General features: G+C 35.4%; 1 protein-coding gene across 1 annotated transcript in view; it reads right to left on the bottom strand.

Annotated features, from left to right (window-relative positions):
• The window catches only part of dy (transmembrane protein dusky), a 51,268-nt gene extending 34,624 nt beyond the window's left edge, over window positions 1-16,644 (bottom strand). Inside the window, exon 1 of the mRNA XM_028323028.1 lies at window positions 16,565-16,644. The gene's annotated coding sequence lies outside the window, so the exon portion shown is untranslated. The remainder of the gene's footprint in view (window positions 1-16,564) is intronic.
• Window positions 16,645-17,144: the final 500 nt, after the last annotated feature.

The following is a 17,144-nucleotide window of genomic DNA, read 5'->3' as shown; positions in this document are numbered from 1 at the left end:
GTATCGAATTTTTAAAACCTTTTATTTAGGAAAAATATCAACACGAAATCGAAACTACTACCTAACGTCTGAAGGTTTTTCTACTAACTAGATTATGTTTTATTTCTAATCTAAAACGTGAGTCATTGGCTCACACGTAACATTCTTAAACAAAAAGCCACCCTAATAGCAACTTATTGAAAAGTACTTAATGATTCAGAAAAACTCTTGTAAAATTAATGAACAAAATTCTGGTCAAGTGGCAGGACTACCTATTAAACTTAATACTTTATTATTTTATATCGATATCGACATTATATCTTAAAGCGAGCTTTCAAAGCTCACTCGTCCGGTTCAACACGCAGATAATCGATTGGGCGGGCGGAGCTCGCGCGTTCACGTATCGAACACTGAAATATGAGCATAATAAATTGCTCGGCGAACGTTCGCGTGAATTAGCGTGGGAAAAATGATACAGATGAAATTGATTGATACTGAATGACCCATTTCGGGTGGCCTTTGCTCTTAAGATGTGGGTGTAAGTGAAATTTTCGCAAACTTGTAGTTATAAATTATTGAAGCTTCATGAATGTTATAAATCTTTGTGTGTACACCTTTCCCGTATAGGTAGATATTAAAGTGATATCAGTGAAAACTGTATACCTACCTACTACACGATGTCTGAAAATGCGAGTAACCACCCTACAGTCTGTACCTAATTAGTACTTATTTTATTAATTTATTAAACATCTAAGTACTTCTCGTAACTTTCTTCTGATAAAATAACTTTCAAAATCGTATCCCCAGTTCATTACCTCTAAAACATACGATTATGTAGCCTTAATAACATAAAATTTATTTACTACGTCCATTTCGAGCCTATGAAAAGAAAATAAAAAACGAATATAAAGAAGTCTTACCAAGTTTATTTTGGCAATAAACTTCTCCCAGCTGAAGGATTATGCGCCTTTACTTTGAGTGTAACGGCCTAAATGTATTTTATACTAGCTTTCCGCCCGCGGCTTCGCCCGCGTGGAATTTTGTCTGTCACAGAAAAACAATATCGCGCGCGTATTTGCTCACCGTTTAGACCTACCCTGGAATACGACAAACCTTTTAAAACCAAAATCAGCTCAATCGGCCCAGCCGTTCTCGAGTTTTAATCAGACTAACGAATTCATTTTTATTTATATAGATAGATTATTGGCACGATAGTCTTAGGGGCTTATTACAAAAAGTTATACAGGCGTTGAACACTAGTTTAAATTGACATTTAGTACCTACGGAAATATGAAATTTTAAAGACGTGTTTAAGGTCCGTTTTGACTTTTTGTATAGGACTATTAATATTTAGTTAATGTTCGTGGTGCCAAAGTGTTACGAACTCGTGATATACAATAAAATGTATATTAGCATGTAGGTATGCAAATTAAATATGCACAAAATATACAAACCATGTGAATTTGTCTGGGTCACGAATTAACGCGTTGAATACTACACTCTAAAGTTAAATAATTTTCAGCATATTGCAGTGTGACACCATTTGAAATATTTAGTCGCTTTCGTATACTTACGTTGAAAACGATAAAATATTTTAAATATTACATCGGGAAATCTTAATACGGTCGTGAGAAGTGGGTCAAACGGCGCAATAAAAAGGCTGTATCCATCGTTTTACAGTCTAAAATGACTTTATATTAGTTAAAATAGTGTATACTTCATTTATGTTCATACTCGTACACGATATTACTTATATCATGAATGATTTTTAATGGATAATTTACGAGTGTAAAATTGACTGAACTGACTGTTTTGTACTAATCAGAGAGTAAACACATTCCAATATATTAAAAATACAAAAACAAAAAATGTATCCTACCTCTGTTAGCCTTGCCTTCGTAGAAATACAAACTTAGTTCCCCGGAATACGTTTAATAATGTACAATGTCCCGGGTCGTCAGCGCTATGACGGTATGTTACGAATTCCACCATTCATAATTTGGAACTCCTTTGTGTTTCAAAATGGAATGTATGATGGAACGCAGCAGGGTAACGTTTCCATTAATTTAGGTACGTTTCATTAGGATTTGCTTTTTTTTTTCCTATATTAAGGTATTTTTTGTAGTGAACTATTTAGGTAAATGACATTCATGTAAAATTCTTTTCAGCGATTTTATCTTTATTTCTTCTGCTCTTTGGCCTTTAGTTTTCAGGCTGATAGGTACTTAATAATATGTACTAAAATTAAACTTGTTATTCGACTGGATTATGTCAGGCTTTTATCACATCTTAAACAACATAATTTAAACAATAAGATCAACTTTTTGTCCATCATTATGTTCACACTGCATAGTGAAGGTGTCGATCAAGTAACAAAAAGATAAAAAGATAACAAAAGGTCGTTTGTTAATGTCAATTAGCAACAAACTTTCGCTGGAGCTAAGTAAACGATGAAACGTTTGTAGGGCTGTGAAGAGATGTGAACTCGAATCGGATCAAAATCGGAAACATAACTCAATTCTAAACACAACTAACTTGAATAATTAGAGGTGTTTAATTGGTGAGAAGGTCTGGATGAAATTAATAATGTGGTCCCGTCAACCACATCAACAGGTTATTATTTAACTACTTACGAAAAATTATGTCTTATAACTTCTTTGAGAAGGTACTAGAGTTTTGAAACCACGATGGCCTCAGCTTATTTAGCTTATCACGAGGGGCTAACAAGACTATTAGTAATTTGTGAAATAACAAATTACTAATAATCTTTAAAAAAAAACTATTTCCGACACGTATTGGCGTTTCAAATATGTCAACTTTTCTGTAAGCCCTTATCGTATCCGAAAATGTCGAAGTACCTACCACATCCCTAGTGCTTCTTTAGTCATTATTTTTGTCACAACTTCAAGCTGTCAATAGGTACTGTGGGAAAATTTCTTCGTTTCTGTTTTCAAGTAAACTAACGCTAATTCATATAACATGCAAATTAGTGAAGTTAATGCAAATTATTCTCAGGGCGTTTCTAATAAGGAAAATGTTTGTAACTTAGCTTAAATTATTTCTTTACGTTTACTGGGCATTATAAATACTTTGGGGATGTTTTATTATGTTAATTCTCTCATTGGACTTGGTTTCCCCGAATCCCTTGTCGTGCTTCCTGGTGGGGTAAATTAATTATGTCAATTTAGATAATATTTTAAGAAGATTTTTGCCAAATTGTATAGATATTGTTGACAATTTTTTCAGTTCTTTTTAACTTATGCCTATGGTAGATAGCAAGCTTTCTCAGTGTTAACGCGATGGTATAACCTACCAATACTCGTATAGTAAAAATAACGTGAAGACTGAAAATAAGTAAATGTCAAAAACCAACTAGCTGATTGAGTAAGTATAAGAGTCCAAAAAGAATATTTTTTTAAACCTTGATAAACTTTAAAATACCTCTTAACCAAAAGATAACAAGATTGATAGAGTTGGCTTGGTTAGTAAAATACTTTAGCCGTCGAAATCTTTTAACAACTAAATTGTCTTTTATTTCTAAAGCTCATTCAGAACGATAGAGCTGAGTCACGCGACTTAAATTGACTATAGAAGGTTCTTTTATGGTGTTAAGTGCCGACGGAAAATTGACAGCTGTAAAAATTATAGCCGAAGCCGTAATGCATGGGATTTGTCCACGCCTAACGGCAATATTATAATTACGTTGAGTTGAGCCACCTAATCAAAGTTGAATAAAAATATTTTGAGCGAAGATAAGAAGATCATTGTTATTATAATTTCCCTTATGGTATTCGTGACGTCAAAGAATCTTATTTTTTATACGTCTTCTGCCTTTTTTGTATAAAGCCTTGTTATGTATAAAACTAGCAACATTCAAAAACTAGAGAAGATCCATTGAAAAATTACAAACAAACAACTAAGTTTGGTCTTGAATGACACGTGCAGTGACCGCTAACAATTTGACCTTGCCAAAGTAGGTAAATGACATGACAAAACAACAGTTATGCCACTCTGTAAGCTTCTATCTTCGGATCGACAAAACCAAATGCTAAAATAAGTGAAAGTGAGAAGACAAATATACCATATCATATGGAATAAAAATGTAGAGTAGTAGTAGGACATAATAAAAACTTATAATAATGAATGCACAAACCTTTTGTTCCCACCACTATAACTCTTGCATAGTCAGAATCTATTGATGGGCATAAAACAGCATACTACGAGCCAATAGTTATCAAAACTTTCTTTCTAAATTGACTCTACCGGGAGTCAAACTGAGATCCAATGCATCCAAGATGCCACTGTGCCATTGAATTGTCAATAACAATAACATCTACTCATCGAGTTACCGCTAAACCCCCGACCTTGTTCAATTGACGCAACAATCCTATCCAAGGCTGTTTCGACACTTCCGGAGCTGAACTGGTTTGCTGAATCTCGCTCAGTGACAGTGAAAGTGCTCGCATTAGCAGGTATTTAGCACTAAGCACGCTGGAATTATGTACGGTAATTTGACAGATGTCAACGATAACAAAATTACCGGGGAGCGGTGGCGGGGATTAATTATAATTATCTTAAGGTAGGCAGGTAGGTGTTAATTAATTGGAAGGCATTGATTACACCTGTTTAACTCTGTCACTTAGGGACTTATGCCCATTTTCATCTTCAATCCCTAATTTTTATGTGTCCCCTATGAAAACAAAATTTCTGTTATGTGTTACCCTAAGGGCCACTTAAAAAATAGGGATTGATGGTAAAAACGGGCATAAGTTCATCAAAATAATATTATAATTACTAATTAGTCTAAGCTCAAGCATTTTAGACTCCCTACTCGTTCAGGTAATAAAAAATACAAGAGCTAAAATTAGAGTTAGTAAGAAAACCAGAAATTATCCTTGCGAAGTTAGGCGAAAATCGACAATTTGTTGAACTAAGATCATTATCGTACCTTAGTTAATTTCTTTTACCAAAATCCCAATAGCCTTCTTAGTATGAAATTCACAGCTCAAAAATGGGTAAATTATGCAGAGCGTTACAAAGTTACAATAAAGTTACATTTTCCCTCAAACAACCCATTCGGTATAGATAAGCTCTACCGTCTCGTCACGTTCCATCTAGACCAGAATTTACTATTAGTATTCTGTGCTACAACTTAATTTGGTCTTGATAAGTCAGTTCTTAATATTTGGAACGTGATGTAAACATTAAAAGTTAACGCCCGTATTCACAAACATTACTAATATTACTATGAGGTCTCATAGTGCGCATGGACACACACGGAGACACATGAACCAATCACAGAGCTCCATTCAACGCTGTACTTTCGATTTGTTGCTTCACATAAGCAAGCATCGTTTGTGAACGGGCATAAGTCTCGTACCAAGATGTTCTGTTTATTTCCGAATCAATAATGGTTTTGTATTTGTATTCTTACATGTAAAACATCAATTTATATAGCGCACAAAACATAATTATGCAATGAAATCAATTACGCAATTTAATTGCACATTAGACGTCGTTTCATCGTTTATTTCACATTCAATTGTTTCGAATTTACTAGTAAACTTAAATCGGTCCATAAAGATTGTATTCATTTCAGTTACATTTAAATTACATTGTTACTGGCCACTAATTTCAAATGCCTTGTGATTGACAGATTCAAAAAAGAAAAACACAAGTTTCAAAAATGGCGTCCACTTCGATAGACCTCACGGATGTCCATTCTCTCCATTCAAATCCGGGTCGTATTTTCTTACATGACATCGTGGACATAAGTCGATGGGACTTATCTCGGCTTAATATTGTATGGCTGATCAAAGAGTTCCACTCCAATTAATTTATCTGACAACATAGACAACTTATTAGCGAGGCCATGTGATGAAGTGACAGTGTAGTCGCGAGAGATCAGTCGGGTCTGTGATTTTTCTTAACTTAATTTTTTGTGATTTCTTTGAGAATTTTAAGTATTTTTAAGTCTTAAACGATACAATGTTTAAACAGTTTTACATACAATAACATTAGATGTTGTAAGGTAACGTAGATAGGAATGTCAACATGCTAAAAAATGCTATAAAATATTTTAAGAATGACTTTATGACTAAATCCTACTATCTGCTTTAAAATAATCCATAATCATCTTTTTTATGAAATTTTAAAACTTTATTGCACAATATTTACAATTTGGCATAATTATCTAATTACCTAGATGGAATAGCTCTGCAATCTTTGAGGTAGTAAGAATCTGTGCTCTGGGCTTAACAGAAATTACCTAAGGCTGAGTTGCACCAACTTACTTTGACCGTATCTTTCACAATAACCGGTGCTTTTTGTATGGAGTTTGACAAATTTTTGACATTTGTTAAAGTCAAAATAAGATGGTGCAACTCAGCCTAAGAGTAGTAATAATTAGGTTATTGATTTACATAACATATTTTACATTATAAATGTAACTTATAACCGAATAAACCGGCTCATTTTCGTCAGGCACCGCCGTCAAGTTGTTTTTGTCGTTTCGCGTTCATTTTTGTTTAGCTTTCTACAGCGCCCCGGGCCCCGAGCGAAATCAGACGACTTAATTTGAACGGACTTTTTGGTCCGGCGATTGGCCGGGATTTTGAAGGTAGCCAATAATAAGCCGGAGATTTGTTTATGGTAGTTTATTTCATCATGGCATGAAAGGAAATCGGTTTATAATTTTGCTTCGACAAAGATAATAAATATAAATTAAAAGAATAATGGTACAAGTCAAACTTTCTAATTTTTTAGCTCCACGACCATTGGAATATATAAATAAAAATGTTATAAAATTAGAAAAAATACGACAGTACTGAGTAACCTAATTAATTCCTTAATTAATTCCCCCTCGTTTAAATACCTTAACCAAAAGTACTACACCGTCATTAATACAGCGACGGCACAGAATCGGCTTTTTATACATGTAAATAAGGTTCTTCGCCTATAAACATAATCTATTAACACCGATATTGTGGCTGGCTAGTCATCTGCCTGACCCTGACTTTCTCCGCAGTTCCGTTTGGCTTGTAAATCTAAGCTCGCAACCTGAACGTCGGGATTCTTGAACTTTGCCATCTTGCTAGACCATAAATTGCATATTTTCAGTTGTGACACTTTTCTACCATTGAACCGATATGAAAAAATCGTATAATGCAGTGATTGTGTTTTTCAGATTTTGAGAATATAAGCATAAATGTACTTGTTTAGCATTCAAAAATATTATTACTATGTTTAAGGTGAGTTTCAGAAGGGTTTCAAAGATCCTTCTTAATTTCTCAAAGAATCGTAAACAATAAATATATGCAAATCCAATTAACATTATTATTTTTGATAAGAAACATTTTCCAAAGTGGGAGAGTCGTCATTAAAATACTATTATCATGTAATTATATCACGCTAATTGGGTTACCTTTTCAGGGTTCCTTTCCTTCATTATACTCATCGTGACGAGCAATTCCAGAACTCATTGCGTAGCTCGAAATGAAATTGGCCGGTATTTAATTATTTTCAAATTACCAAGTCTAATTCAATTAAAATAATGAGCTAGCCACTTAACTACATACTAAAATAAGTTAACAGCGGTGGTACGAGGGGCGGCTGAAAAGTTTTGAGCCTAGGTATCTTCAAGTGTTATTATTGACTCACACTAAATTTAATTAATTTGCCAATAACCTCCTTAGTATATGTACAAAGTTTCAATTCATTAGCGTCATCACGCTTTTAGTAATTAATCCGTAAACATCATCATGTCTCAGTCATCCGCGCAATGTACGAAATTGAAGTACACAGTTGTCATAAAATGCCTCACAAAGAAGAACAAAACGCTGACGGTAATATTTGAAGAGATGTCGACAGTTTATGGGGAATCTGGGCCTTCATTTGCCACCATGAAAGATTGGATCCGATAATTCAAGCATGGCAGGGAGTCGCTAAAAGATGACCGCAAGTCAGGGCGGCCAGATTTCGCCATTAACGAATAAAATAATGAAAAGTTAAAGAATCTTGCTCTAGAGATCCGCGAATTAAGCTGTGACAGATAGCTGAAGCCATAGGCATTAGCAAGGAACGTATTGGCGATATTTTTCATACTTATTTGCACATGAAAAAGGGGTGTGCGCGATGGGTGTCAAAAATGCTCACGCCATTCGACAAACAGCGTCGAGTCACAACTTCGCAGGAGTTTTAGGACATCTTTGGCCATAATCCTAACAATTTTTTTCTCACATTGTCACTATTGATAAATAATAGATCCGGCAGTACGATTCAGAGTCAAAACAAGAGTCAATGCATTGGATTGAAAAGGGAAAACGCCGCCGCGGTATTCAAAGTGGAGCGATCGACACCCAAGCTCATAGGCACTATTTTTGGGATTGTGGAGGAATTTTATTCATTGACTACCTACTTAAAAAAAACTACAATAAGCGGGGACTATTTTGCTGTACTGTTGATAAAAGTGCGTCAAGTGGTTGTCGAAATATTAAGAGGCAAACTGGCAAAAGGAAATCTGTTATTGACAGACAATTCGCCCGTGCACATCGCGCATGTTGCAAGGCTTGCCCCGGGTAAAACTGGATTTCAAGAAATTAATCACCTACCACACAGTTTAGTCCGAATCCTTAGCTATTTTTTCTAATTCTCAAATTGGAAAAATGACCTCCAGGAACGAAGATTTTTGAGTGACAAAGAAATGAAGGCAGCGTTAGAGGATCATTTCGAAGGCAAAGATTGCGATTTTTTTTTCAGTGGGTTAAAAGCTCTTTTACACAAATGTAAGAAGTGCGTTGTAGTAGAGGGAGATTAAATAGAAAAATATATTTTTATACTATTCTATCGGCATTTTTAATACCCTAGGCTCAAAACTTTTCAGCCGCCCCTCGTAGCTCTACTCATCGAGACACTAACCTACCCAACATAAACTTAGGCATGTAGTCAAACTACTTTCCATTTTACAGCCTCAAAAACCACGAACAAAGGGTTCCCATCGCCAAAGATATTAATTACCATAAAAATTCCCACGGTCAGGAAGTTGTATTACTAATGATCTGAATGGATGAAAGTTTAACTTCTTGAATTGCTTTAGTAACAATGCATGCTAAGCAGCGTAGGAAATTCTGGTAAAAACTCGAGAACGTTTTAAGGGAAATCTCTGTTCTTGGTGAAAAATGAATTGGATTGTGACGATGTTCACGCAAATCCACAAGGCTGAATTCGGTCGTAAGGGACAAATTTGGTAAAAATTTCATCAGTGAACGTGGAACGTGCTTGTTAGATGAAAACCAGTGAGATTGATCTCAGAAATTTTACAGTTTCCAGTTTTTATTTGAGATAAAATAATGTAATGACGAACTTAATTACTTATTTCTAATAATCAGCTACATAATTAGAGTAATCATGTCACCCTTAAATAAGATAATATCTAGATATTATCTTTGACCCATAATTAGGACCGATATTGGGATATAGATAAGGGCATCTTTGATTTGAAACATTATTAAACTTAATGAGATTGCTTATTCGAGCAATAAAACAGACATAAAAACATTTAGTTGCCTAATTACCGTGGGTAGTTAATAAGTTATTTACATCGTTTGTTTTCTAGTGTAAGTGATAAATAATCTAAGTGCCTTGGGCAACATTCTCGTTATCTCTATCAAAGTCTCTACTAAAATTAATGTAACATTATTTACGTTTATCATTGTTCAAATGTTCATGCCATACATGTAGGCTGAACACATAGATCAATATAATTCAATTGCTATACGATTAAATTAAATTGAATATTAAAATACCCGTAAAATGTGTAAAAACTTTCAGCAGAACTTTCTTTAAAACATTAAAATTATAACTGTCTATAAAATGATTATGGTAAATTATCGCGAAAATAAAATATATTTGCATTAAAGTCGGCAGTAATTAATTTGGTTATCGCTTACGATTTCAAATCCATTCCATTTTACAGTATTTCATCCATACATGCGTCCAATATGAATTGTTATCGCAATTTATGTTAATAAAAAATTATAAATATCGATTACATAAAGTGATTACGAGTAAAACATGGTCGTTGAACCATTCTTGTTTCAATTAATTTGCTTGGCTCTAGCAAAATAACATTAACAGAAACTACTGAATCGTTTAAAGAAGCTAAGTAATAGCAGAATTCTGCCCATTAAAAATCACTGGATTTTAACATTTTTAACTTTATTATTTCACGTTAACCAGTGTAATCCACGCTGTTTACGCACACAATCATCAATCACACATCGATAAGTGATCTCGAATTCTCAACCGATGGGTTCAATAAACAATTTTTCTTCATCAATCTTTCGTTAATTGGAGAGAGCTGAACAAAAAACGGTGGTCCTGATCACCTGATTCATATAACGGAGATGAGTTTCACCTATTAACGGAACGATTAGATGATTACGCGAATGCCGACGCTGTTTCCTGTTTACCGCCGGGACGAACTGTAGGGCTGGCAATCACTAACAAAAATAAAATAAAAAAATCGATTTTAATTTGATTCGCTATTTAATCACATCTCTTAACTTCTAAACGTGCCCTCTGTAGTACTGTGTATATCATTTTGGGAAACATGAGCTAGGAAGTGCGTCACGATAAAATATTAACGATTATTTTAGACTACAAACGTATAGGTATTGTGTTAAAATAGGTATGTATCGTATAAAATCAAAAAAATACCTCGATAAAATTTTATAGTAACGCGATGCGCGCATCCCAGGCCTTCAATGTTCATTTGAGTCTGTGATGATATCCTAAAATAAAACAAAAGAAAACCGAAAAGCCGCAAATGCCGCAAATACTCACGTCAGCTTAACTATTGAGAAGTATTGTTTCAGAAAAATAATAATGAGCTTGCACTAGTCAGCCCTTAAACCAATTTTTGATTTTGTGCTTCTTGGTTAATTAAGGTTTGGTTGATTATATCTAAGTAATAATACAGCTACCTGGTGAATTGTGTCAATACCAAATTGAAAATATGTGATGGTTTGAAACTTGAGACACATTAATAAAGTTAGACAGATACTCTTCATTGTACATTAGACAAAAGGGACAATCACAAATAACAAACTTTATACGTTCAATCTTTGGAAGTTCAGTGCTGTACATTATAGCACGTCAGATAACAGTGACAGCCCTGTTTTCGAATGGCACAAGAGAGTTTGTAGTTGACAAATATATGACTTCAGTGTAGAGCTTATCTCCGGCTGTCAGACGTCTTGACTCTACAGAAATGAGGGGAACTTTGTATTGTTTTGTAAATATGATTCTAGCGATTAATAATAAGATAATATTTTAGGCAAACCTAGAAGTTGTGATAGCCGCTTGCTCGTTTAATGAAATGACTAATCACGACTCTACATTCAAGAATAGACAGCATTTCTTGGTTCAAATATTGAAGGCTTAATCTATGTAATGTGTTAGTTTAAATCGAGACTTTATGTTTCATCCAATAGCTTAAACTTACATTATTATACTTAAAATTAAGGTATTTAAAAAATAAAACGTACTAAGCTTACAGAAATTATATGGGTAGGTGGTAGGTGTCATTCATTTCGTTGGTAAATTAAACAAGTAGATTTAGAGTTAGGTATAAAAAAAAACACCTCATGTACCTACCTGTAAGATATGTAGGGGAGACCGGGGCTGAAAGTGCCGGGGGTAAATTGTTCCGATGCAAAATATCTCGACAACAGAAAGAATTAGATATGTGATCGTATTATTTCGTATAATGCCTAACAGTTGGCCACATGCGACATAATACGATCACATATCTAATTCTTTCTGTTGTCGAGATATTTTGCATCGGAACAATTTATCCCCGGCACTTTCAGCCCCGGTCTCCCTACTATTACATCCGTTTCAAACTTAAGTAATTTAATACATACCCTCATTTAATACCGATAAAGATGACTAAATGCCGTAAAATTAATCGTAATGGCGTTTAATATTGATAGATTGACCGTGTAATTGGAATTGAAATGGTTAGATTAACGTGTAACCTTTCGATTGTTACAACAAAAGGTACTTTGTACTAAACTAATCATGACATTACGGATATATCCCATCAATCCCCAAGCTGTAAAGCTGGAAACATCGAATTTTCGGATAGATCAAATTTATTTAGTTATTTGTTTATTTATTTATTGGTAAGTTGGATAGATCTTGTGAAGCACTTTCAGGATCAGTAATCAGTTTTTCGATATCATGTATAGTTTAGAAAGAATCGAGTGAGATCACTTATCATTGCTACCCTGTATATCCGCCCGCCCAAAAAGGACGCGAAAGTTTTAACGACTATAGAGCAATGTACGCAACAACACTAACAAGGGCAGTTCACAAACTTTGAACTCGTAGCTTGATAACAATATTTAACTAGATTATTTTTATAATGTAAGCGCAAAAAATACTTTACAAATTCACTTGTGTAACAAAAGAACACTGTCCCTGAATGTTTCCTTTCTTTTTTTTCTTTAAAAAGATTATTAGCAATTTGTATTGCCCAAATTACTAATAGTCCCATTAGCCCCTCGCGTTAAGCTAAATAAGCTTGTGTTACGAGTGGGCTCACCACAATAGTCGAGCGGCGTTGGGATTCGAACCTGCGTTCCTCGGATCTCGAGTCGGCCACTCCGACTCCGTCACCGTTCGGCTATCGTGGCTATAATTCACAAAATACCAATAATCAACGAGCATAATATAGGGTTCAAAAAGTAACATAAATGTCTACAATCCTTTGCTGATTGTACGCAGGTCACAAAGTTAAGGTCAAAAGCACGAATGTCAACGTCAGGGCGCGTATCAGGGTCATTCCACCGGCCAAGAAAAACACGTGTCCGGGGCCAAAAAGTACCCGAATATCATAATATTTTAGTAACAAATATTTTTATCTAATAGTATAACTTTGCTTCTTGTTGTTAAACCACAGAGATAGTTAATAATAGTTAATTAAGTAATTTAAAAAATATCGTAAGTCGTCAAAAATTGATTACCACGATGTGTCCGTGCTCCCGATTTCAGAACAAATTTGCTCGTATAAATTAATCCGTTATCATTACCGCTTTCAATGCTTATGTAATCGATTACTGATTAAATAAACATTGATAAATTAAATACGATATAACTATATGACTAAAAGGTTTTGTAAAATAACTATTTGAAGTTGTGTCCGGGCGTTAACCGTGATTACCCCGACACGTCACTAATGTGCGCCTACGTCCCTAGCTACGCAATTTAGAAACGAGCTCTATCCTCCCCCGTGAACCTTTAGTGGTGGCCTGCGTGCCGAGGTGATCGGTAATGCAACTCGTCGCAGGATTTCGGAGTTATCGAGATAAGAATATGATTACCCCGACCTTGGTTCAGTGCACGATTGATTTACTCTATCCTGTTTTTTTAGGTTTCTTTACATGGAAAGTTCTTGAGAATGTACAGGAATAATGGTCCATGTAACCGCATTTTTGTGTATTAAAACATATGGGATTCAACTTACAGATTGGGCAGGGCTCAGGATAAACCTTAATTTTTTGACTACCCCGACCTTGATTACCCCGACTTTTGTCACCGAGTAATCAATAATACTGTAATTTTACTAATGAATGATTAACTAAATAACGTTTAATAAGCAAAATTACCCTTTACTAAAATGAAATCCTATCTCCTATTAATACATAATATTATCCCTCAAAATTGGCAAGACCCCTGGACTCGACCTTATCACCGCTGAAATGCTGTAAGCCGATGTAAACTCCGCCGTTAACGTCCTGACACCTGTCTTCGAAAACATCTGGATGGAAGAGGAACTCCCAGACGACTGGCATAAGGGGCTTCTAATTATTGTGCCGAAAAAAGGGTAAAGCAAGGGTATCAGTACCGGAAGACCCAAGAGATGCGATCTGGAGTGAGGAATTGCACACCGTTGGTGCAGAGGATGTCCAACGAGTCCACAATTTCACTTACCTCGGGAGCATCGTTTCAGAGCCTGGAGGTACCGAAGAGGACATCACTTCGCGCATTGCCAAGGCCAGAGCTACCTTCGCACAACTTCGAGCCGTATGGCAGTCACGGAAATTGACCCAAGCAAGATCAAAATATTCGGGTCCAACGTCAAACCAGTTCTGCTCTATGGGCGTGAAACGTGGAAGGTCACTAAGGTTATCTCGCACCAGCTGCAGATCTTCTTCAGCCGCTGTCTTCGCCGAATTCTCCAAAATCTTCAAACGACGAACTTTTGGAACGCTGCCACGAAATACCGATCTTTCAGCAGAATAAACGCTGCAAGTGGAACTGGATCGGCCACACTCTCCGAAGGGACCCCGATCACATCCCCAAGCAGGCTCTAGATTGGAACCCCCAGGGAAAATGCAAACGTGGTCGCGCCAAAAAAACATAGCGGCGCACTGTTAAGACTTGGAGCGAGATCAAACACGAAGCTCAAGACCGAATGCGATGGAGGACTGTTGTGGACGCCTTCTGTCCCATATAGGAGACATAGGACATTGAGTCACTAATATTATATGTATAATGTATAAATGTATGTTTTTTACTCTTTTACGCAACAACTACTTAACAGATTTTATTGAAACTTTACAATATTGTCGTTTATACATCAAAATAATAAATGGCTAGTTATAATAACATTTATTTTACCATAACTTTAAAAAAACCTTAGAAAATAAAATATTTTGTTTTATTTTTGATTACTCTGACCCCCAACTTTGATTACCCCGACCATGAAAATTTTGATGTCGCATAACTTTTTATTCCTGCTTGCTACATATGGGCCAATATAAAAAATATGCTCGTAATAATGTCTATTTTGAAATGTTTTACCTAAACTTACTCTAAATTAAAAAATAAAAAAGGTCGGGGTAATCAACAAAATAATCCAGATCCGGAGAATGACCGATCAATGGCTCGTTGACGCAATGGGCGCGAACGGCGCGTGCGCATCGTAAACTTGGCATTGTACAGAGTGCATATTAAGCTTGACATTTCGGTATAATAAAGTTTAAACTTTTGGTTAAACTTGACGCGCTTTTGGTACAATTTTGCTGTTAAGCGTGATAAGAAATAAGCAAGGTTTTTGGCCAGTGAGTTTGTCTGTTTAACTTCAAGAGCTTTTTAGATATCAGTGATTATTTCAGTAAGTTAATACCATAAGGTAAAGAAAGTTAAGTTTGTATCTTCGTAATTATAAGCATAAAGTAAATGTTTATTTAACTTTTAACTAACAAAGCTTTAGTAACAATTGAAAAGAATTCCAATGATTAACCTACTTAATTTTGAATGATTTTTCCTTACGAGAGAAACTTTAGTGTGCCTTAAAAGGTGGTTAATAACTTTTATATCTTTATAATTAACTCGTCTCTACTATAGGCTTATCATCTAAATACAAAGTGAAAGTCAATGGCCGCGTGGAATTAGCGGCATGTTATTGGCATGGCGATTTAAAAAACGACCGCTCAATGTTATGATAGTAAAAAGTGACCGGGCGTGAGGTGCTCCCGCGCAGCTGGTGTTCCGTACAATCATTTTACTTCAAGCTTTTGTAGCTATTGTTTAGATTAGACAAAACTTTTTCAGGAACTTACAGATAGGTTAGTATCTCTATAAGATCACACTTTTAAAATAAGGTTTTTATTCAAGGTAGGTGTTAGATCATCGACGGACTATTTTATCCTTAAATGATATATTTTACTTGGTATACTAAGTCGCTATGATAACATTACAGTAAACAGAAGATATTAAAAACTTTTATTAAAACTTACACAATGACAATATTTCCAGAACATACTCTTTGAATGATTAAATTAGTGTAATTTAATAAATCATCTAAACTTTTCATTATCAAACTGTCGAGCTTTTCCATAGTAACGCGCAAAGAAAAATTTAAAAGTTTTTTTTCTTTGCGTGATACTGGACTACGAAGTGCAAAATCTAATTGCGGAACTCTAAAAAGAGCGTATTTTTCATAAACACCTGTCAAGCCTGACGCATGGGTACAGTCGTCAGCCCAGCAGACTAGATTGTTGCAAAACAACGCTTATCACAACTGGATAAGACGCACATGCTGCTAGGGGAGCGTGCGCATATTCGTGACCCACTTGCGCGCTGAGGCTGTGTACGATTCCTGACACACATTTTATGTTGATGATGTATCGTTTTTCGAAATGAGAAAGTGAAATTTTGTGTAGTGTGGTCGTGTAATGTACGTTTTGAGGCACTGTTTTGTAAACAATGATTCGGTAATTTGCGAAGTCCTTGCGTTATTTCTCTTATCATATCTTTCATTAGTTTGATTAATAATTTATCAAATTATTTATTAAGAATTGCTCTTTAGACAAAATTGAATTGATGACTTTTTTACCCATTTGGATTAGCCTTAAATATCTTATCCCTTAGGATAGTTTTTTTTTTGTGTAATAAAAATAAAAAGTAATAATAATTTAGTTTATGAAGAAGACACGAGTTTCTGGTCCTAATACTTAAACAGTTACCTTAAATCCTTAAAAAAACTTAATTATAATTAATTAATCCAATCACTCACCAACTGATCACCGAACGATAAAAACAAAAGCCGGCACCGCAACGTCCGCACAGTCACAGTTCACACAATCACAGTTGTCAAATGTTCACGAGCGTTCAAAGACACGGTGCGCGCGCGCCGTCGGAGTGACAAGTGGCGGTGCGCAGGTGCCAGCCTCCCTCAACAAGGTCGCGTCTCCCCACACCGTTTCACCGGGAGAAAGTCTGCCTACATACATACCGAATTTAGCCGATTGAGCTTGCGCGATGATGAATGGGCTCGTAAGGCGAAGATTACACGCGCTTTGACGGTGTTATGCGATGGATCATTCTAATTGGCGTGATAGGTTGATAACAGGTCACCCACCTTTTTGGACTTTCGTTTCACTTTTTGGGGTGCTGAAAAAGTTTTTCGTGGATCTCCTTTTTGAATGTTAAACGTGAGATAGTTATGGCGATTTGCTAGTCCATTCACTGTTTATCAAATAATCGTGAAAAATAAATATGTAGTAGATAAGGAATATCCTTCATATACTCCGGATTAATTAGAAACGGTCGTCCTTTTCCAGTTCGATTCTAACGAAAGAAAATCCAATTTTGAA

This window comes from Ostrinia furnacalis, unplaced genomic scaffold (assembly GCF_004193835.3).
Source record: "Ostrinia furnacalis isolate ACB-3 unplaced genomic scaffold, ASM419383v2 OfSCF0587, whole genome shotgun sequence".
Lineage (NCBI taxonomy): Eukaryota > Metazoa > Arthropoda > Insecta > Lepidoptera > Crambidae > Ostrinia > Ostrinia furnacalis.
Note: the sequence above shows the minus strand (reverse complement) of the source record. Positions and strands in the feature narration are given on the sequence as shown.